Source organism: Giraffa tippelskirchi, chromosome 5, assembly GCF_054371585.1.
Source record: "Giraffa tippelskirchi isolate mGirTip1 chromosome 5, T2T-mGirTip1v1.2.pri, whole genome shotgun sequence".
Lineage (NCBI taxonomy): Eukaryota > Metazoa > Chordata > Mammalia > Artiodactyla > Giraffidae > Giraffa > Giraffa tippelskirchi.
Window position 1 is genome coordinate 167,624,327 of NC_137279.1, and position 21,896 is coordinate 167,646,222.

The 21,896-nt window shown below is 41.8% G+C and overlaps 1 protein-coding gene across 1 annotated transcript in view; it reads left to right on the plus strand.

Annotated features, from left to right (window-relative positions):
* SLC1A7 (solute carrier family 1 member 7) overlaps nt 1-21,896 on the plus strand; it is a 100,007-nt gene that overhangs the window by 1,770 nt on the left and 76,341 nt on the right. The window contains exon 2 of the mRNA XM_081485267.1: nt 15,049-15,130. The gene's annotated coding sequence lies outside the window, so the exon portion shown is untranslated. The remainder of the gene's footprint in view (nt 1-15,048; nt 15,131-21,896) is intronic.

Genomic DNA, 21,896 nt, shown 5'->3' on the forward strand with positions numbered 1-21,896 from the left:
CTCCGTCCATGGGATTTTCCAGGCAAGAGTACTGGAGTGGGGTGCCATTGCCTTCTCTGGCTTTCAGCTGCAGCTGAGAATTAAGTAGGCTAGGCTCCTGTTTTAGGTAAGAAACAGAGGTGTCAAAAGACAAAAAATCTTGCTGTCTGGCTTGAGGTACAGAATTCCATTCCAGGCACAAGGCTTTCCCTTAGCTTCACTCTCACTCCAGGCCCTGTGAGTTTGGGGTAGCCCAGTACATCTACTCTGGCCCATAACTAAGTAAGCAGTGCCAGAAGTTGGAGCAAGACTGAAAGAGTACTGACTGGGAGTCAATAGACCTGAATTTTGGTCTCAGCTTTGTCCTTATCCAGTTAGGTAACCCCTGATTGAACACAAAGATCACTAATCAGTCCACACTCATTCAGTGGTGACTACAAATCCCTGAGAACTGAATGTGAAACTCAAAAATAGTGACTACCTAATTGTCCTCCTTTGAGGGGAGAACCGACAGAGCTGATCCAAGTCTGAAACATGAATGTCATTTGCCCATAGTGTATAGGGCCCGAGGGAGCATATCAAATGTTTTCTGAAAAAGCTCACTTCAAATCCAGACAGTTTTCAAGGCCTTGAAACCTGAGGCAAACAACAGGAGCTATCTAGAGCTAAGGAGATCAGAGGACCCAGAAGAAACAGTGGACCCAATAGAAGAACAATGGCTCAGTTCTAGAGACAGAGGGCCAAGGAATAGAGCCCATCTTGTCTAACAGCTGAAGAGGGACTCAACAGCCTTCTGGGAGTGCGTGGCCAATAGTAACAAATCTAACCCCTCAGGCAGGTGTCCAAAGCCCTTTTTTCTGGTAACTGTCTGCTTCTCCACTTCCCTTCATGTCTCCCTAAGAACCCTATGCTATAGTAACACTGAACTGTTCACCATTCCCAGAGCTTGTCCTCACTCCATGCCTTTTTAAAAGTGCTATACCTACTGTCTAGAGCTTCCCTGGTGGCTCAGATGCTAAAGAATCTGCCTGCAATGCAGGAGACCTCGGTTTGATCCCTGGGTTGGGAAGATCTCCTGGAGAAGAGGAAATGGCTACCTACTCCAGTATTCTTGCCTGGAGAATTCCATGGACACAGCCCATGGGGTCGCAGAGTCAGACACTACTGAGTGACTAACACTTTCACTTTAACTACAGTCTGGAATGTTTTTTCTGTGCATCTCTTCCTAGTACACTCTGACATCCTTCAAATCCCATTTCAAAACTCACAATCTCTATGAAGTCTTCCTCAATCCTCATCCTTCCTCCTTCCCACAAGAACAAATTCCTCCCTCTGATTCCACAGCACTTTTCACAATCCTTTACTGTTATATATGGAAACAGAACTATGTTATTGAATATGATTCATTGTCCAAGGCAGAGATCTTGTTTTCATTTATGTACCTGGTGTCTAGCACAGGGCTTATCATGGTAGGTGCTTGCATTTTCTCCTTGAGATGGCCCTGGGGCCTGTAACACATTAAGGGTAAACATGAGCTGGAAAACCAGAAATGCCATCCTTTTTTAAAAAAAATTATTTATTTTTAAATTGAAGGATAATTGCTTTACAGAATTTTGTTGTTTTCTGTCAAACTTCAACATGAATCAGCCGTAGGTATACATATGTCCCCTGCCTCTTGAACCTCCCTCCCATCTCTCACCCCATCCCACCCCTCTAGGTTGATACAGAGCCCCTGTTTGAGCTTAGAGCAAATTCCCATTGGCTATCTATTTTATATATGGTAATGTAAGTTTCCATGTTACTCTCTCCATACATCTCACCCTCTCCTCCCTTCTTCCCATGTCCACAAGTCTGTTTTCTATGTCTGTTTCTCCACGGCTGCCCTGCGAATAAATTCTTTGGTACCATCTTTCTAGATTCCATACATATGCATTAGTATACAATATTTATCTTTCTGTTCTGACTTACTTCACTCGGTATAATAGGCTCTAGGTTCATCCACCTCGTTAGAACTGACTCAAATGTGTTCCTTTTTATGGCTGAGTAGTATTCCATTGTGTAAATGTACCACAACTTCTTTATACATTCATCTGTTGATGGACATCTAGGTTGCTTCCATGTTCTTGCTATTGTAAATAGTGCTGCAATGAACATTGGGGTACATGTGTCTTTTTCAGTTTTGGTTTCCTCAGGGTATATGCCTAGGAGTGGGGTTGCTGGGTCATATGGTGGTTTTATTTCTAGTTTTTTAAGGAATCTCCATACCATCTTGATAGTGGCTATATCAATTTACATTCCCACCAACAGTGCAAGAGGGTTCCCTTCTCTCCAGCATTTATTGTTTGTAGACTTTTTGATGACAGACATTCTGACTGGTATGAGGTGATATCTCACTGTAGTTTCGATTTGTACTTCTCTAATAATGAGTGATATTGAGCATCTTTTTAAGTGTTTCTTAGCCATCTGTCTGTCTTCTTTGGAAAAATGTCTATTTAGGTCTTTTCCCCACTTTTTGATTGGGTTGTTTGTTTTTCTGGTATTGAGTTGTATGAGTTGCTTGTATATTTTGGAAATTTGGAAATTAATCCTTTGTCAGTTGTTTCATTTGCTATTATTTTCTCCCATTCTGAGGGTTGTCTTTTTACCTTGCTTATAGAGACACGCCATATTTTGCTGTGTAGGAGTCAAGAAAGTTCCTTTACTCAGAAAAATTCTGAAGAATAAGTTGTATTGAAGTATTCCAGAGTTCTGCTCTGTTTTGAATTAATTATGAAAAAGTAGAACATGGTGGCTAGGTTTAAATAATATTCTTATTCAAAACAAAGTTCTTAAAAAAATAAACATTTTTTATTGAGATATAACTGATATATAACACTATGTTAGTTTCAGGTGGAAAACATAATGATTTGATATTTGTATGCACTGTGAAACAAATATCACAATAAGTCTAGTTACCATTAGTCACCATACGTAGTCACAAACATCTTTTTTTTCCCTTGTAATGAAGATTTCTAATATTTTCTAAGGTTTACTCTCTAAGTAACTTTCAAATGTGCAATACGGTATTAACTACAGTCACCATGCTGGACATTATATCCCCATGACCTACTTGTATTATAACTGGAAGGTTGTACCTATTGACCCCCTTCACTCATTTTGCCCACCCTCCAACCCCCTGCCCTCTGGCAACAATTAGTCTGTTCCTTTTATCTATGATCTTGATTTTTTTTTCTTTTGTTTTTTAGATTCCACACATATGTGGGACCATATGGTATTTGTCTTTCTCTGTCTGACTTACTTCACTTAGCATAATACCTTCTAGGTCCATGTTGTTACAAATGGCAAGATTTCATTCTTTTTTATGGCTAAGTACTGCTCCATATATATTTTTTATTTACCCATATCTTCTTTATCCATTCATCCATCTATGGACACTTAGGTTTGTTTCCATATCTTGGCTATTGGAAGTAGTACTGCGATGAACATAGAGGTGCATATACCTTTTCACATAAATTAGTGTTTTCATTTTCTTTGGATTTATACAAAGAAGTAGAATTGCTGGATCAAATGGTAGTTCTATTTTTAAAATTTTGAGAAACCTCCATATTGTCGTCCATAGTGGTTGCACCAATTTACATTCCCTTCCAACAGTGCATGAGAGTTCTTTCTTTTTCCCCATGTGCTTTCTTGGGCTTGCTCTCTACAAGATGGCAGAGTAGAAGGACATGTGCTCATCTTCTCCTTCAAGAAAACTAAAACTGCAACTTGTTGCTGAACAGAACAGCTTCTAGAACTAACACCAAAAAAAAAAAAGATGTCCTTTTCATCATAGGGGATTGGAATGCAAAAGAGGGAAATCAGGAGATACCTAGAGTAACAGGCAAGTTTGGCCTTGGAGTGCAAAATGAAGCAGGACAAAGGCTGACAGAGTTTTGCCAAGAGAACGTGCTGGTCATAGCAAACACCCTCTTCCAACAACACAAGAGATGACTTTACACATGGACATCACCAGATGGTCAATACTGAAATCAGATTGATTATATTCTTTGCAGCCAAAGATGGAGAAGCCCTATACAGCCAGCAAAAACAATATCAGGAGGTGCCTATGGCTCATCATGAACACCTTATTGCAAAATTCAAACTTAAATTGAAGAACGTAGAGAAAACCACTAAACCATTCAGATATGACCTAATATCCTATGATTATACAGTGGAAGTGACAAACAGATTCAAGGGATTAGATCTGATAGAGTGCCTGAAGAACTATGGATGGATATTCATAACATTGTGTAGAAGGTAGTGATCAAAAGCACCCCCAAGAAAAAGAAATGCAAAAAGGCAAAATGGTTGTCTGAGGAGGCCTTACAAACAGCTGAGAAAAGAAGAGACGTGAAAGGCAAAGGAGAAAAAGATAGATATACCCATCTGAATTCAGAGTTCCAGAGAATAGCAAAGAGAGATAAGAAAGCCTTTTTGAGTGAACAATGCAAAAAAATAGAGGAAAACAATAGAATGAGAAAGACTAGAGATCTCTTCAAGTAAATTAGAGATACCAGGGGAACATTCCATGCAATGATGGGCACAATAAAGGACAGAAACATTATGGACCTAACAGAAACAGAAGATACTAAGAAAAGATGGCAAGAATACACAGAAGAGCTATGCAAAAAAGATCTTAATAACCCAGAAACCACAATGGTGTGAATACTCACCTAGAGCCAAACATCTTGGAGCATGAAGTCAAGTGGGCCTTAGAAAGCATCACTACGAACAAAGCTAGTGGAGGTAATGGAATTCCAGCTGAGCTATTTCAAATCCTGAAAGATGATGCTGTGAAAGTGCTGCACTCAGTATGCCAGCAAATTTGAAAAACTCAGCAATGGCCACAGAACTGAAAAAGTTAGTTTTCATTCCAATCCCAAAGAAGGGCAATGCTCAAACTACCACACAATTGCACTCATTTCATATGCTAGCAAAGTAATGCTCAAAATCCTTCAAGCTAGTCTTCAACAGTAGGTGAACCAAGAACTTCCAGATGTACAAACTGGATTTAGAAAAGGCAGAGGAACCAGAGATTAAATTGCCAACATCCGTTGGATTATAGAAAAAGAAAGAGAATTCCAGAAAAACATCTTCTTTTGCTTCATTGACTATGCTAAAGCCTTTGAGTGTATGGATCACAACAAACTGTGGAAAATTCTTAAAGAGATGGTAATATAAGATCACCTTACCTGTCTACTGAGAAAGATGTATGCAGGTCAATAAGCAACAATTAGAACCAGACATGGATCAATGGACTGGTTCCAAATTGGGAATGGAGTACATCAAGATTGTATACTGTCACCCTGCTTATTTAACTTATATGCAGAGTACATCATGAGAAATGCTGGACTGGATGAAGTACAAGCTGGAATCAAGATTGCTTGGAGAAATATCAATAATCTCAGATATGCAGACAGAGAAGGCAATGGCACCCCACTCCAGTACTCTTGCCTGGACAATCCCACGGATGGAGGAGCCTGGTAGGGTGCAGTCCACGGGGTCGCGAAGAGTCAGACGCGGCTGAGCGACTTCACTTTCACTTTTGACTTTCACGCATTGGAGAAGGAGATGGCAACCCACTCCAGTGTTCTTGCCTGGAGAATCCCAGGGACGGTGGAGCCTGGTGGGCTGCCCTCTATGGGGTCGCACAGAGTCGGACACGACTGAAGCGACTTAGTAGTAGCAGTAGCAGATATGCAGATGACATCACCCTTATGGCAGAAAGTGAAGAAGAGCTAAAGAGCCTCTTGATAAGGGTGAAAGAGGAGAGTGAAAAAGCTGGCTTAAAACTCAGTATTCAAAAAACTAAGATCATGGCATCTGGTCCCATCACTTCATGGCAAACAGATGGGGAAACAATGGAAACAGTGACAGACTTTATTTTCTTGTTCTCCAAAATCACTACAGATCATGACTGAAGCCATGAAATTAAAAGACTCTTGCTCCTTAGAAGAAAAATTATGACCAACCTAGACAGCATATTAAAAAGCAGAGACATTACTTTGCCAACAAAGGTCCATCTAGTCAAAGCTATGGTTTTTCCAGTAGTCATATATGGATGTGAGAAGTGGACCATAAACAAGGCTGAGCGCCGAAGAATTGATGCTTTTGAACTGTGGTGTTGCAGAAGACTCTTGAGAGTCCCTTGGACTGCAAGGAGATCAAACCAGTCAATCATAAAGGAAATCAGTCCTGAATAGTCATTGGAAGGACTGATGCTGAAGCTCCAATACTTTGGCCACTTAATGAAAAGAGCCAACTCATTGGAAAAGACCCTGATGCTGGGAAAGATTGAAAGCAGGAGGAGAAGAGGATGACAGAAGATGAAATGGTTCGATGGCATCACAGACTCAATGGACATGAGTTTGAGCAAGTTCCAGTAGTTAGTGATGGGTGCCCTGGACAGAGAAACCTGGCGTGCTGCAGTCTATAGGGTCACAAAGAGTTGGGTATAACTGAGCGACTGAACTGACTGAACTTGCTATTTACCAAGCACTTTTTAAGTAAATTCAATTTATTTATTTATTTTTGGCTGTCTGTGTTTTTGTTGCTTCTTGGGCTTTTCTCTAGTTGCTGAAAGCCGGGGTTACTCTTCATCTTCAGTGTATGGGTTTCTCATTAAAGTGGCTTCTCTTGTTGCTGAGCACGGGCTCTAGGGCACCCAGTTCAGTTCAGTCACTCAGTCGTGTCGATTCTTTGCCACCCCATGGACTGCAGCATGCCAGGCTTCCCTGTCCAGGGCACCCAGGCTTCAGTAGTTGTGGTTCACAGGCTTCAGAGCACAGGCTCAACAGTTGTAGTGTACAGGCTTAGCTGCTAAGTGACATGTGGGATCTTCCTGGACCAGGGATCGAACCTGCGTCTCCTGCATTGGTAGGCAGATTCTTTACCACTGAGCCACCAGGGAAGCCCTGCCAGGTACTTCTTAAAACCCTAGACTTCTTCATAATGAAGGTCAAACTATTTAGCCTAGCACACCTTTGTAATCTTGTTCCCAATTTCTTCTCTGATCCTCTTCATAGGTGAACTCAAATCTTTCCTAACGTGTTATGTTATTTTATACCTCATCTTGTTGTTCTTACTTGGCCTTATTCAACTTTTATACTTGTTCCTAACTTTCCCTCCCACAGAGAATCCTTCCTTGCCCTTGACTGAACAGGCTGGCTGAGCCCTCACACCCCCTGTCCTGTATAAACACCCCATATCCAACATTATTGTATGCTCTATTGTTGCTATTCTTTTGTTTTTCCTCCTCACCAAGTTCAATGCCTGGCACAGAGTAGAAGCTCAACAAATAACAGCTGATTGAATGAATCAGAATTGGCTGAGAGCAGATTTAAGAAGATTTTGAACACCAGAATTACCTGGGTCACTTATTAAAACTATGAATGCCTGAGCCCTACCCTTGGAAATTCTGATTCAGTAGATCTAGTGTGGGGGCTGAGAGTCCACACTTTACAAAATCTCATAGGTAGTTCTAACGTACAGTCTGGTTAAGATCAACTGTTCTAAACCTTTGCTATTCAAAATGCAGCCAGTGGACTGGAATCACCTGAAGGCTACTTTGAAGTGGAGACTCTCAGGCTCCATCCCAGAACTACAGAACACAGTATTTGCATTTTAACAAGATTCACAGGTGATTTGTAGGTACATTAGCATTTGGGAAACAGTGGTCTCTTCCACTGGACCAGTTCCACCTGCATAATACAAAGATATATTTGTCAATGACATTCACCACTTTGTAATTTTCAAAGCACATTTCAAATAGTGAAAGGAAAAGCAACCAAAAATTATTGACTGCCATCCTCTCTGTGTGCTATACCAATGTTATGTCATTTAACCCTCACAACAATCCTTTGAAATAGGCATGGGTCATGATACCCAGAACTCTAAGAGTTAAACCTATGAAATCTATTCAAGATAGGTTCTCAAATCAGATATATGTAAAGACATCCTACCAAGTGTGACTAAAGTCACATGATTAACATGTACCTTCCTGAAGGGTCACCATGAACATGTTAGTTGCTCAGTCATGTCTGACTCTTTGCAACCCCATGGACTGTAGCCCACCACGTTCCTCTCTCCATGGAATTCTCCAGCCAAGAATACTGGAGTAGGTTGCCATTCCCTTCTCCAGGGGATCTTTCTCACCCAGGGATTGAACCCAGGTCTCCTGCATTGCAGGCAGATTCTTTACCATCTATATTGTTGTTCATACTCTTTGGCCCAGAGAATCCAAAGTTCTTTGGGTCAATTTCAGAGTGCCGTTTAAAGTCGATCTTTCACCATATTTTTGCCAGAGAGAATGCAACCAAGGCGCCTCTATGATGCTCCTAATATTAGATTATCAGAATTTCCACCTGCTTCACTTGCCTTCTTTAATTAGCAGAACGTGACAGGAGAAGGCGGCCTGAACCATGATATATAGGTCACCCACACTGTATTTTAGAGGCCATCTGATAATTTGAAATGGTGTGATGCGAGATGCTAATAAAGCCTGACTTTATGTGTACAATTTTAAAATAAGGCAACTCTTCTGAATTAAAAACTGTTAATCAGGATCCACAGCTTCAAGGCTAGCTATGCAAATCTGTTGTGAACTATGTTTACATTCCTGCCACACAGTGGCGCCACCTTAGCCAATAAACAGAAATTCTTAACAGGGTCCATCGATGTTGTCTGAAGGTGACATACTCTAGAATGTCTTCTAATAACTGTGGTGGTTTTTATTCCGTTTTAGTGTTCTAAAATCCCTTTAAATATCTTATAATAATGTTATCCAAACATTCCATAACCAGTGGTGCTGCTGAGAATTCTGAAAAACATGGCCAGAGATCAGTTACAATGGAAAGAAGGTTAGAGGTGATAAAAAAAAAAACAAAAAACCTGCTATTCAAGTCGCAGAGAGCACACCATAAAATATTAGCAGTGATACTGAGAATACAGAAAACAAAAGTATGCTACAAGGACTGTAGATTGATGCTTTCCTGGAATGTATTTCCTTAAAAATTATTCCTAAGGGAAAAGGAGCCCTGAATGATGGGCACTTGGATTCCTGCCCTGGGTGGAAAGGATTTGTTTATCTCACATTCTCAGTCATATGCTGGGAGATCCGAAATGACCAGACTCTGGCTTAGCAGTTGTTTTGCTAAGCAGTTAGGGCATGGACTACGGAGTGAGACAGTAGGAGTTCCAATCCTGCTCCCCAAAGTGTGATCCTGGGTAAGCCGTAAGTCTGGATCTTACCTCCTCATCTATAAAATGGGTATGTGACTGTGCCCAGCTCATGGGGCTATTGTGTGAGAGCTAAATGGTGACAATCTAGTTAGGGCTTTGCACAGTGTTTGGAGGCAGAGAAAGTGCTCATTAAATGTTAGCCATCCTGCTTCTCCTCAAAGTCCCCTTATCCCTGCTCAGGGTTCTGCCAATCTCCCAAGAGATGGAGAGTTCTCACCCCGGAGAGAATTCTTTCCCCTTCATCTCTCTTTATATCTGACATGTAACTGACCGTGCATGTCCTGGAAAATCAGTATATTATCCCGTTCTTTGCCAGTCTCATTTTGAAATCCGTGGGAAAACTTTTGATTTTTCTGAAATTGTAGGAAAGGCCTGTGAATCAAGACTGGCAAGATGTTGGCGGAGTCTTCAGGGACCAGTCCCTCCCTTTTGCTACATCTACCCCTCCTTCTCTGGGCTTCTCTGACCACCTCCTCACTTTCCTGGTACCTTCACATGGACCTGCTGTCTGAAACACAGCACCCAATGAGCCAGCCCAGAGTTCTCCCCATCCCCTCCATCAAACCTCAGAGATCTGGGCTCCATCAGAAACGTCCTTACTCCTCCTCCTCTGGAAGACCTGTTTCATGTGGGGAAAACAGGATATTTTAGGGATGAGTAAAAGGGTAATAGAGGCTAAGAGGGGATTATAGGGACCCTTCTCCCCCTCCTTGAAGTAGTATTTACGTGGGAAGACTTAAGGGCAAACTTTGAGGGCTGGGAGTAGATATTGCTCTGGACTGGGAGCCTCTAACCTGAAGTCCCTCAGGCAACTGGACAAGTCCAGATGAGGAAGAGTGGGAGGGTGACTCCTGAGGGCTTCAGCTCTGTCTCCTGAAAGGTTTTAGCTATCAAATCGCACTTTAAAAACCATCTATTGGGCTTCCCTGGTGGCCCAGTGGTTAAGAATCTGCCTTGCAATGTAGGGGACAACGGTTCAGTCCCTGGTCCAGGAAGATTCCACATGCATCGGGGCAACTAAGCTGGTGTACCACGACTACTGAGCCTGCATACCCTAGAGCTCATGCTCTGCAACAAGAGAAGCCACTACAGGGAGAAGCCCACTCACCACAACTAGAGAGCAGACCCCACAGCAATAAAGACGGCCTGTGCGCAGGCTTGGTAATGCTCTGGAAAGGGCCCTGGAGACCTGAATAGATGCCCTGAACTCCGTCACTAATTTGCTGTGTGACCTTGAACTAGTCGCTCCTTTCAACCTCGTTTTGGAAAGTGAGGGGATCTGACAGCATGGTCTCTGCGATCCTGATGAGGGTTGCCTCCTCCTGATGCCGTCACATTTCCTCTGCCATCTCAAGCTCCTGAGAGACATACAGTTGTCTCTTCTGTAGCTCCTTGTACCACGTCCAGCATAAAGTACATACTTGGTATATTATGAGTGAAAGACAAAAAGTTAATGGAGCATCCACATGTACCAAGCACTGTGCCAGGGACACTAGTGAACATTATGCATAATTCTTACAATACCTTGAGGGAGGGATTTGTTACATTTTAATGCAAGAAATCAAGCTGATCACACCTTTTGGTTCTGGTGGGTGCGTGCTCAGTTGTGTCTGACTCTTTGCAACCCCAAGGACGTAGCCTGCCTGCCAGGCTCCTCTGTCCATGGAATTTTCCAGACAAGAATACTGGAATGGGTTGACATTTCCTCCTCCATGGTGTGGCCCATTATTGTCATTGGTCTCTGCAATGTTATTTTCTGGTTTTATTTTTCCCCCTCATCACTAATCTCCATTCATAGGCATCCATTCTAGTGCATTTGATACAAATCTGTAAATAGGCATGTATCCTTGTAAAATATATTTTCTTATTTCATGTATGCTTCTGTCTTTTTTATTCATGTCTGTGGTATTGTGATACATGTTCTGCCCCTTAGGTCTTTACCCAACTCTGTTTTGAAGGATCACTCCTGTTGCTATATGTGTGTCTAGTCGGTTGCTTACATCTACTCTCAGAAATCCTGTAGCCACACCCACCACAGTTTACTTATCCTTTTCTCTGGGGGTGAAAACCTTCACTCCCTTTGCTGTCTGCCATCACAGACATCACCATGGGGGTAGAGGGGTGGGGCAAGACTCCCCTCCAACATGTTTCCTTATTTATACACCTATAAGAGAACTTCTCTGAGCTATATCCAAGAGCAGGATTGCTGGGTCACAGGGCACATGCAAAGTAGAAATTTTAGTGCCAGTTTTAGAGCTGAGAAAACAACACTTGGCTCACACAAAGAGAAATTTGGGATCTAGGATTCATTTCCAGGATTTCTGCCTCCAGATCCTGGGCTAGTTCCAAGGGACCTTTATAAATAAACACATCTGGTCCAATCAACTGAGCAAGTAGTTCCCCTATTGTGTGGCTGTCAATGATGAACTCAGATAAACCGACTGGGTTGTCTAGACATCTTGGCATTTGCTATTAAGAGTGTACTCACCATGCTGGGTACATTGCCCTGAGACTGTGGCTTGAGAAACTCTTGCTTCTTTGTGTTACTAACAATCTCTTGCATCTTACAACAACAAGCAGTTAAAAGCATGTCCCATTTGTATTGTCTTACTTCTCAAAACGACCCTGTGAGGGAGGATCAATCATCATTTCCATTTTACAGCAAAGGAAACTGAGATTCAGTGTAATTTCTCTGTAAAGTGACAGAGCTGAGAAGCAGACCCAGGCCTTGGAGCCCAAGTCTGGTGTAATTTCCACCACGTCAGAGCTGATAGCCTAGGAAAACCAACCTGCCCCACACAGTCAGGCATTTGGATGAGATCACAAAAATCCTGTCTGCATTTGTTTGGCCTTCAGCAGAGCCAGCTCCAGCAAGGAGAGACCCCTGTTAGCACACAGAAAGGAGAGGGACGTGGCACCAGGGAGAGCATCCCAAATGGCCACTACAGAGCTACAGTGTTCCACGCTGTGTCCACTGGTGGCAGCAAGGCGCTGTGCCCAGTACCAATAAGGGAACCATCTGGCTTTGCTCTCTGACTCTCACCCTAGACAGTGAGAATCATCACTGATGTTCACAGAATCGCTCTGCTTTTGAAGACTTCCATAACAAATACCTTGAGTTTATTTTATTCCATCCCAGTGAGCTTGCAAAGCTGTGTAACTTTTTAAAATGTCATTCCATTTGACATTTACTAGTTACTCTTTGCCAGGAAGGGTGCTCAGCCCTGGGGTTTTATTTATTTATTTTTAAATCTTTAAAAATCTTTTTGACTGCATCCTGAGGCAGGTGAGATCTTAGTTCCGCTATCAGGAATTAAACCCACATCTCTAGCACTAGAGGTGCCAGGACACTGCTTTGTGCCTCTGTGATCAGAAGTAGCAATCAGCAATCAGAGCACAGCCCCCTGGTACTTGAAAGACCTCTCTGGCTCCAGTAAGCTGCTCCAGGAACCCATGCATAGCTGTCTACTAGGAGCCTGGGATGGAGGATGGACAGCTGCTACTGTGAGAAGAGCAGACATTGACCCAGATTAACGGCCGTTTACCATCCAAGCCTTCATCTGGAAGTTGCAAGCCTGGAACAGACTTCAGAGTGCCAGAATAGGTACATCAGATGGATTATGCCAGAGCAATTGTTGTCTAGGCTGGAAGATAGATTACTGGTGTTTTTTAGTGTGCCCTGTCCCCAGAACCCCCTCTTGTGTTTAGTCTTAAAGCATTGCTCGGTACAGTAGATGGACTGAGAGGAAAGAACACTCAGGCGGTGGGAACAGTGTGCAGGACAGACAAGAAAGGGTATGGGCATGCTGGGGAGGTGACAGGAATTTCAGTATGAGTAAGGGAAGGGAAGGAGGAAGAAACGAAGGAAAAGTAAAGAGAGAAGGGGACAAGGAGAACAGCCTTTGGCCTTTGTAATGAATATATTCTCATGGCACAGTTCCTGCTGATGTGCAAACTCAAACTTTTATTGGAACATAGGATATGCTATGACCAACCAAAGGCCTTGCCCTTGAAATGTTGAGTAAACGTTACTTGTTCAACTTATCTAAACACAGCTATAAAAAGAGCTAAACAGAGTTTGAAAAGGATGTTCTGAATTTTAAAAAGCATGGGGCAAGGCAGAGTCAGAAGAACTTCCTGCTGTTTTCAGGGAAATTGTCTTCTCCCGGGTTTGGAACTGATGACTGCCACCTTGCATAGTTAACAGAAGTGAAAGATCCTGTGGTCCTAGTGTCTCATGGGTACAGCAGCCTCTCAAGAACCTCTTACGAGGCTTTTTCCTACAGGCCTGCTGTCTTCCTCATCTCTGCTGCCTCCAGGCTCTCTCCCCAGTAACCACCCCACAGCCTGTTTATCCACAGTCTAAACAACCAAGAACATCAAGGAAGGAACCCCATGTTGTTGATGGTAGGAGAGCCTTTTGCATTACATTTTATGAGCAATAAATAACAAGAAGACATGATCCTGTTAGACACTTTGTCCAGAAATAGTCCCCTGGGTGGGTGTAGCTCCAGAACTGGCACCATCCAACTGCTACTCATTTTGTGTGGCACTCAGGACTTTCCACAACATTTGTGAAATTATAACATGCCATCTGCATCTTTAAGAATCATTAAGTTCTGTTAAGTGAGGACTATATCTCAGGGCATTCAGATCCTCTGACTGAGTCAACCAGAAAGTTCAGTTAACTAGAAAGCTCCATTTTCCAAATAATTCAGAATAACCAAGATTTCATTGTAATCTCCCTAAAAGTAAATATTCTGGACTCACTCCCCAGAATTTAATCTATGAACTTGGACTTATAACAGCACACTTCACCTTAACCTGGAGGGCTATTCATTCACTAGTCAATAATTCAGTTAGCATCTGTGGCTCCCCTGGTGGCTCAGATGGTAAAGAATCTGCCTGCAATGTGGGAGACTCAGGTTCGATCTCTGGGTTGGGGAGATCCCCTGGAGAAAGGAATGGCACCCCACTCCAGTAGTCTTGCCTGGAGAATCTCAGGGACAGAGGAGCCTGGTGGGCTACAGTCCATAGGGTCACCAAGAGTCAGACGCGACTAACACTTTCACTGTTTTCACTTTTCCATGTGCCAGGCACTGCTCTGGTTGTAGTAGTTCAACTTTCTAGGCAATAGACATAACCAAGGGGTAAGGGCTTAAGTGCACTCAGTTGAGCAGAATGAAGAGACTGCACTGTGGAAATAAAGACCACCCAAGTGAGAAAAAACTGGGGCTGATTCTGAGCTTGCTATAACAAGGGAGTCAGCCACAATCCTTTGCATTTGACAGAGACTCAAAGCCAAGCAAGGGGGAAGCCTCCCCTGTAAGTCCAGTGGTTAGGACCGTGTGCTGTCATGGCTGAGGTCCTGCGTTCAATCCCTTGTCGGGGAACTAAAATCCCACGTGTGGCATGAACAAAACAAAAATTTTAAAACAGGGAGGATGATAGGTTTATTATGAAAAAAAGAGAGCTTCAGGGGAATCTGACTGGAGGTTGTTGGCAAAGGGGAGTGGAAACAGCTGACTAGAAGTGGGGCATCTTTATGCAATTGGTTTGGGAAGCATATATGGATTTCTCTGGCTAGTCCTGAGTTGGAAGTGGGGGCAAAGATTAGAAAAACTGACCCTTATGAACCTAATCCTAAATGTTTGGACCTGATTACTGCAGAGGTTCTGGGTAAAAGCTCAACTGTCAGCTATTGTCAATTTGTTGCCCTTGTCTGTTTATATATTCGATCTCTCAGTACAAACACACAACCTCAATTTTCATTTTCATTTTTGTTTTCAGATTATTCAAGACATTAACCAAATGTGACACAAGCTAGAGGCAAAACTGGGTTAAGAGGTGAGGAAAGGAGTTCAGCACAGTGGTGAGTGGTTTGTTACTGAGGCTGGGAGATAAGTCTAGGATTTTAGGCTTCTGTTATAGCTCATCCTCAATTGCCTTCAATTCATTTCATCCATTTAACAAATATTTCTATTTGTTACTGTTGTATTAAAATTGTCTTCTGTGTCCTCCATTAGTTCTTTCTCCAATAACCACCATCTGTTCTGATGTTTCAGCTTGGTTTCCCTCCCCCAAGTTGCTGAATTCTCTTAAATGGCTTGTAGTGAGTTGAATAGTAGCCCCTCAAAAAGATATGTCTGCAATCTCCCTGTAATCTGTGAATATGACCTTATTTGGTAAAAGGATACTTGCAGATATAATTAAATTAAGGATTTTTAAGATTAGGAGATTATTCCCGATTGTCTGGGTGGATCCTAAATCCAATGTCAAGTGTCCTTATGAGTGAGTCAGAGGGGGACCACACAGACAGAGGAGAAGCAATGTGGAGACAAAGACTGGAGAGATGGGGGTGCAAAGCAAGGAATGCCAAGGATTGCTGGCAGCCACCAGAAGTTCGGAGAGAGGCTTGATTCTCCAGTGGATTCTCCCCTATAGTCTCTGAGGGTGGAATGGCCCTGCTGACACTTTGATTTAGGACTTCTGGCCTCCAGAACGGTGAAAGAATAAATTTCTGTTTTTGAAGCCACCGAATTTGTGGTAATTTTTAAGCCATGTTGTGCTTGTGCTCAGTCATGTCCAACTCTTTGTGACCCTCTGGATTGTAGCCCTCCAGGCTCCTCTGTCCATGGGATTCGCCAAGCAAGAATGCTGGAGAAGGTTGCCATTTTCTTCTCCAGGGGATGTTCCCAATCCGGGGATCAAACCCATATCTCTTGCATCTCCTGCACTGGCAGACGTCCGGACTCTTTACCACTGTGCCACCTGGGAAGCCCCACAGCAGCCACAGGAAAAGAATATAGTCACCCAAAGAAAGAAATTACTTTTGTTCACGTGAAATAGTTGTGTGATTTTCAATACTATGCTTGTATAAACACTGTTAAAACCACCTAAAATTTTTCAAAAGAAACAAACAAGAGAATATCTATGATCCTCACCAGGCATATTGATTCTATTTCTTCATATTCTCTTCTATTCATTAGACTTATGAGTGTTGTTAAACTAGTATTTGCAATTCTTTATTTTCATTCAACTTTAGAACAGAGACACTGTCCCAGGGGGCCCCATGTCTTCACTGTTGTGTTCATGCTCGTATTCCACAGAGTGAAGCTGCAGGCCTAAATTACTCAATCATATCCCTATTGTTATGTATCTAGGCTATTTCCAAACTTCTTGTTACAGACAATGTTGCAGTGAAGAATAATAGCAATAATTCCACCATTTGTGCTGCCATGATGCCATGTACCCAGACAGTTCCCTTTATGTGTAGATTTTTTGTCTGTGCTATGAGGCTGGCAGGGAATTTCCTCTCTAGGTGATTTTACCTAAGCCTCTCAATCAAGAATTCTTTGAAGCAAGAGAGTTTGAGGGGGGAGATGGATATTACAGGCAAAAAAAGTGGGGCTGTAAGAGGTAAGTCAACATGTCCCCAAAGGCCTATAAAATTAGGAAGCCGGGGAGCCTGGAGTGGAATTTGGTCTGTGTCATATTTTGTCATTAAGCCATACTGCCTCCCAAAAGTTAGTGCAAATAAAATTTTTAATTTGCATCATATCCACAAACTATGTTCCCAGGAGTGAGATGACAAAAGTCAGGGGTTAAATGCTTATCATGTCTTAAAAATTCCCTATCATACTACCCGGGCAAAAATTTTGAAACAAACCAAATTTTCTACTATCAGGGATTAGTCAACTAAACTGTGAAACAGTAAGATAATGTATTATAAATAAGCCACTAGAAAGGCCTTGGGGAAATTTTGATTATTCATATGAAAAGATGTTTATAATATATTAAATTAAGAAGCAGCATATACAATAATTAAAAGGTAGAAGCAACCCAAGTGTCCATTAACAGATGAATGGATAACCAAAATGTGGTTACTTTTGTTCACGTGATATATATACCACACTTTTTTGGGGTATATACCTAAAAAATTGAAAGCAGAGATTCAAACAGATGTTTGTACACCAACATTCATAACAGTGTTATTCACAGAAGCAAAAAAAGTGGAAGCAAACTAAATGTTCATGGATGGATGAGTAGATAAACAAAATATGGTGTACAACTGAATAGTATTCAGCCTCAGAAAAGAAGGAAATTCTGGCACATGCTACAACATGGATGAACCTTGAGGATATTGTGCTAAGTGGAATAATCCAGTCACAAAAAGACAAATATTGTATGATTCCACTTATACAAAGGAATATTATTCAACCTCAAAAAAGAAAGAAAATTTTGCAATATGCTACAACATGGATGAACCTTGAGGACAAGATATTAAGTGAAATGAGCCGGTCACATGATTCCACTTATATGAGGTTCCTAGAATAGTCAGAGTCATAGAAATAGAAAGTAGAATGGTGGTTGCTGAGGGCTGGGGGGAGGGGAGAATGGGGAGTCACTGTTTAAAGGTCACAGAGTTGTGGTTTTACACAAGATGAAAAGAGCACTAGAGATGGACAGGAGCAATAATTGCACAACAAAATGAATGTACTTAACACCACTAAATGGTACAGTTAAAAATGATCAATTCCTTGGTGGCCCAGTGGTTAGAACTCTACGCTCTCACTGCCAGAGGTCCAGGTTCAATCCCTGCTCAGCAACTAAGATTCCACAAGCTTCATGCCACAGCCAAACAAAATTTAAAAAATGGTTAAGATGGTAAATTATATTTTATGTGCACTTTACCACAATTTTTAAAAACTAAAAATAGAAAGCAGTATGAATGTGATCCAGCAATTCTACTTTGGGGTATATACCAAAAAAATTGAAAGCAGAGATTCAAACAGATGTTTGTACACCAACATTCATAACAGTGTTATTCACAAGAAGCAAAAAAAGTGGAAGCAACCTAAATGTTCATGGATGGATGAGTAGATAAATAAAATATGGTGTACAACCGAATATTATTCAGCCTCAAAAAAAAAAGGGAAATTTTGACACATGTTACAACATGGATGAACCTTGAGGATATTGTGCTAAGTGGAATAATCCAGTCACAAAAAGACAAATATTGTATGATTCCACTTATACAAGGTACTTAGAGTCCAAAAGTAAAGTGATGGTTGCCAGGGGCTGTGAAAGAGTGGAATGGAGAGTTGGTGTTTAATGGGTACAGAGTTTCAGTTGGGAAAGATGAATGAAAATGTTCCAGAAATGGAAGGTGCTGATGGTTGCACAACTGTGTGCATTTGCTTAATGCCACAGAACCACACACTTAAAAGTGGTTAAAAGAGTAAATTTTTTTGTATTATGTCTATTTTAGCACAAAGGAAAAAGAAACAAAGAAGCAATATGAAAGCTTTTGCAAAAAACTAAACGTAGAAAAATGTTTGGGAGTATAAACTGAAAAGCTATTTCTGGGTGTTAAAATAACAGGATATTTTTGTGTTTTTCTTACTTTTCAACAATAAACATGCATTCTTTGAAGCATTTTCTTTTGTAGTTGGAAAAAGGAAGGAAACAGGCAGTAGAGATATAAATGCACTGATGGGCAGTGTTAGGAGGGAAGAGTGCACCCCCACCTCTGTGATGTGGGCCACCCCTCTGCCTCTTCGGCCCAAGACCCTCTTCTGGGCAAGGACTAGTTCGGGCATTGATCGATGGGACATAACTGACTTTAGTGGTCTTCATGTAGGTTCCCCCACGGTGGAGTAGGTCAGGATACTGAGTTTGAATGCAGGGCGCAATGATTCTGCCCGTTGCCATGGCATTTTACTTCTGCAGTAAGGTCAAGGGGGCTGTGGGCTCAGGTTGTTTCTGTGCCTTGGTTACTGTGAACAATCCTGCTAGGGGGAGTGCAGCTATCTCTTCGAGATAGGAATTTTGTCTTTTTTGGATATATTTAACTTCTTGATGGAGAAGGCAATGGCACCCCACTCCAGTACTCTTGCCTGGAAAATCCCATGGACGGAGGAGCCTGGTGGGCTACAGCCCATGGGGTCGCTAAGAGTCAGACACGACTGAGCGACTTCACTTTCACTTTTCCCTTTCATGCACTGGAGAAGGAAATGGCAACCCACTCCAGTATTCCTGCCTGGAGAATCCCAGGGACAGCGGAGCCTGGTGGGCTGCCGTCTGTGGGGTCGCACAGAGTCGGACACGACTGAAGCGACTTAGCAGCAGCAGCAGTAGCAGCAACTTCTTGATGCTCTTTATTGGATACTTAAATTGTGCAGGCTCTGTTTTCCCCAACTGCCTCTAGAAGGCAGCAATCCTTGCTGGAACTTTCCAGAAGCCCTGGTAAGGGAAACCATGGAAGAGATTAGTTTGATCAAACATGTTAGACTTCAGTGTCTCTGCTGGATTCCTATGAGCCTATTCCAGCAACATGGAAATATTTGAGTGGGAAATCCTTTCTAATTGCATTTTGTCTTGGGTTTTCATCATAAGATTTTCCCAGACACCAGGTCTCCCTGTCTCATGGACCCAGTTTCACTACTGAAAATAAAAATTCAGTAAGATAGTTATCATTCTAAACTAACTTGATTACATTTTTAGCCTTTATTGAAAATATCACAAGTGAATAATTGATGATTTCTAATGGAAAGAGTAACTTTCTTGGCAAGCGACTTATGTCCATATATATTCTGTATTTTAATTGTATTTGTCAGTGTTTCTCACGTGGTCTTGAGCTACTCAAGAGCAAGGAACCCATTATATGTCCACATAGTAGGTCCTCATATTTATGCTAATTAGTTAACCAATTAACTTCTTTACAGAAGCCAGGAATACTAAATGCTGATGATCATGATCAATGTGTTTATTGCTTTACATTGCTATATTTCTTAGGCTTATGCTATGTATCAGGTATTCTTCTAGGTGCTGAGGATACACTAGGAAGTAAATATTACAAAATGTAATTCCACCTGCTCCCCACCAAAAAATAAAAAAAGCACTTTATAAATCTTACCAGAAGCTGGGGCCCATAGATCTGACTATTTTAAAAAAGAGAAAAGGAGGCAGGAGGGCAATACTATGCTGCAGTGCAGTGGAATAAGTGCAGATGAAGATTCAGAAATCTTTGGTTCACTCTCTGCTTTCTAACTGTCTGACCTTGGGGAAATTAATTAACCTCTCTCTGCCTCAATTCCCTCATCTGTGAAACAGGGATAAGGAAAATATCTAATAACATTGTAGTGAGGATTACGTTAATCAAACCAATGTAAAATACTTAGAATAAAGCCCAGCACATGCTGAGTTCCCAATAAACGTTAGCTATTTATTGTTGCTCCTGGTATGAACAACCCTGAGTAGGTCACATAACATCTCAGCTTCAGGTTTTTTCCTTGTAAAACAGGAGATAATAGTAACATCTCCCTTATGGGTGAAGTTCAAGTGAGAGGAAGTAAGTGAAAGCGCTTTATAAACTGGGGGCTTAATCTAAAACGCAAAGCCTTTAGTGGTAACTGTTCAGGGAACTCAGGGATATGAGGGGTGATGAGGTGGAAGGTATGGGGAGTCTTGGGGATTGTGGGCAGAGCAAGAATCCAGCACTTAGTTCCAGCGATTGTGGTCATGCAGATGTTTCTAATGAAACCACAAATCCAGATTTTTATGTAAGATCTCTAGTTTTTAAATGTTGGCAATTAAGTTGGATTTTTGTAAAACACTTTGAAAGCCAATCAAAATAAGGATACAGGCTGCCAACTTGTGACCTGTTTTAAACTTTTACAGCTATTACTTAATAAACCCTGGGGGAGAACTATAAAAACAGCTGATGCAATAACTAAGCTGAAAAACCAAGAAACAACTGACATTAATTGGGTTTCATGTGTCACGCACATTATAGCATTTGATTCTCCCAGCAATCCCAAGAGATAGGTATTAGCATCTTCACTCTACAGATATGGAAACTGAGGCCCAGAGCTGCCTAAGGTCACACGACTGGTGAGGGGCCAATGGGGTTGAATGCCACCTCTCTGTGATTTCAAAACCCAATCTCTATTCACTCTGATGATGTTGCAAGATTGCAACACAGTATCGCCTGAGCCCACAGGTCCCTTGGCTGCACTGCAGAAGTAAAATGCCATGACAACGGGCGAATTGTGAGCCCAGCATTCAGACTCGTTGCCCTGCTCTGCTCCACGAGGAAGAAACCTTCATGAAGACCATTACAGTTAACTCTGTTCTATCAATCAACACTTGAACTAGCCCTTGTCCTGAAAAGGGTCTTGGGCATTAGCCTATCTTTTCAGTGAGGCTTCCAGATCAGACAACCTCAAGAGAAAGGAGAGGGAGGACATTAGAGTCTCCAAATCAAAAATGGTCTCGGAAACAGCCCCAAAAGCAATGTACAAAAACACAGCGAGGTCTATTAATACATTTTAACATACAAATGTTTTTATATATAAAACAGTAGTCCTTAATATGAAAAAGAATACATTTTATGCTAAGAATCCAAACCATAAGTCTCTACATTGCTGTGGTTTAGACCAGTGGTTTTCATCATCCTCACCCAATGCTGGGTCCACCTCCCCAAATTGCATCAAAATCTAGCATTTGACAGGGGCAGCGGTGAGTTTTAAAAACTCCCCAGGTAATCAACTGAGGATCACTGATCAAGTGTCTACTGAGAGAATTCTGCAAGTACATTTCATTCAACAGCTATTTCTCAAGCACTTACTAGGTGC